We start from the raw sequence: 1,869 nt of genomic DNA on the forward strand, positions 1-1,869 counted from the left end.
AGGATCCTTCCTTGGTAGGACTAGTCCTTCCAAGGAAGGATCCTTCAGAGGCTAGGCCAGGCTCCTCCTGAGCATTCGGAGAACATGTACAATGGAACAGGCTAGCAAGTGCACGTCATTGCGTGCTTGCGTCATAGAAAATGTTTCCCCGCCTTCACTTCTGCGCTACATTTCAAAACACTGGACGAAATGGATGTGGAACTGTGAACTGTGCTGTTCAATTTTTTTGTTGAGATGGAGAAGCTGAATCAGCGTCAGTCTGCTTGCAGGAGGAGAATATTCTGTCGGCAACTGTGCCCGCAACGTGCGAAGGTAGGTAACGTTACCGACACTGATAGACTATAATATAAGCAATAGTCGTTTTCTCTTATTTATCCCATGTCAATACATTAAAAACTCGTGGGAGTTCATGTTTGTAGTTGTCATAACACTTACCGGTAAGGAGAATTGCATTAATTAATCTTAATTACATTAAGCTTACAGTAGCTCACCGTTTACATTAGCTTGTAGTTTACTGCATGTATGCAACATTAGCTCATTGTCCAGTAGCTTCTAGCTTTCAGACAAATGTGGTGCAAAATATGATCAGCAACTACAAGGTAAAAGCTACCAGCTAATGAGCTACCACAGGCAGTATGATATGCAGTAAACTGCAAGTGAGAAAGGGTAAATAGTACTGTAAACACACAAGCTACAAGGCTACAACCAACATATGAAAAGTCATAATACCTCCATTGATAAACACCCACTAACACAGTAAAGGTAGGTGTAAGTGTGTTAAATGGTCAACAGTTGTCAGTTAAGACCATGATGAAGAAACTACACCACTACACAGTTACATGAAGTACCTTCATGTTACAGTATGCTCAAATATACTTGTGATACAATTCTAATCTTACCAGGACAGGTAGGATAACTACTGGACTAACCTAATCTTACCAGGACAGGTTGGATAACTACTGGACTAACCTAAAGCTTTCTCCTTCTGTCTGCAGTCTTGAAGCAACCCCATCATCAGCAGCTGTGTCTGATCGCCGCTTCATGTTGAATATACTTGTGTACAGTATATAGTAATGTTTGAATAAATGTTATAATAAAGATACACGTTTTCGTTAATGTCTTTGTAGAGCTTCTATACCTTACAAGTTATTAAAACAGGTACCATCTGAATCTAATTATTCAGTCAGAAATAGACATTGAAAAACAGTTTATATTATATACACCATAACTATATATATATATATATATATATATATATATATATACATACACATACACCCAAAAACGTAATGACACAGACAAACCAGTTAATTTAATGCATTTATTTTCAGAATGCCAATCTCTAATATAGCAAATAATCTATTCAACGTCTGTCTTTGGCCAGTCTCCCTGCTTGTCTTTGGCGTTCCCATCATCAGTGACCGCCTCCGTTTGTCCCTGTTAAAAGACAGCAAACAAGAAAAAGATGTTTACCGTTATGAATGTTATAACGTAACGTTATATGCAACGTTATACTTTTTACATGGGAAACTACTGATTTAACGTTGCTAGTGAAGTTAACAAGGTGCAGCGTTAGCTCCCATCCTGCAGTTACAACTGATAAACACACACATTTCTAAATCTCTGCTAACGTTACCCATATAGCGTAACAACATATAAACGAGATTAAAATGCCACCGGATTTTAAACTTTAAAAACACAAATGACACAAAAAGACAGCAACCTAGCTAACAGCCTAATGTTAAATGCTAGGTTCGGTTAGCTAACGTTAGCTCGGCTGGTATCTACCTAATTACTATAGCAGTTAGTACCAGCATTAACGCGTTAAGCTTTACATTGATGTAACACATTAACGGTGATAACATGTAC

The 1,869-nt window shown here is 37.9% G+C and overlaps 1 long non-coding RNA gene across 1 annotated transcript; it reads left to right on the forward strand.

The window, feature by feature from the left end:
- Positions 1-862: 862 nt before the first annotated feature.
- Positions 863-1,098, forward strand: LOC116064122. Its single transcript, XR_004108462.1, has 2 exons — positions 863-907; positions 948-1,098. It is a non-coding gene; the product is annotated as an uncharacterized LOC116064122 (long non-coding RNA).
- Positions 1,099-1,869: the final 771 nt, after the last annotated feature.

The sequence above is a fragment of the Sander lucioperca genome, chromosome 14 (genome assembly GCF_008315115.2).
Source record: "Sander lucioperca isolate FBNREF2018 chromosome 14, SLUC_FBN_1.2, whole genome shotgun sequence".
Classification (NCBI taxonomy): Eukaryota; Metazoa; Chordata; class Actinopteri; order Perciformes; family Percidae; genus Sander; species Sander lucioperca.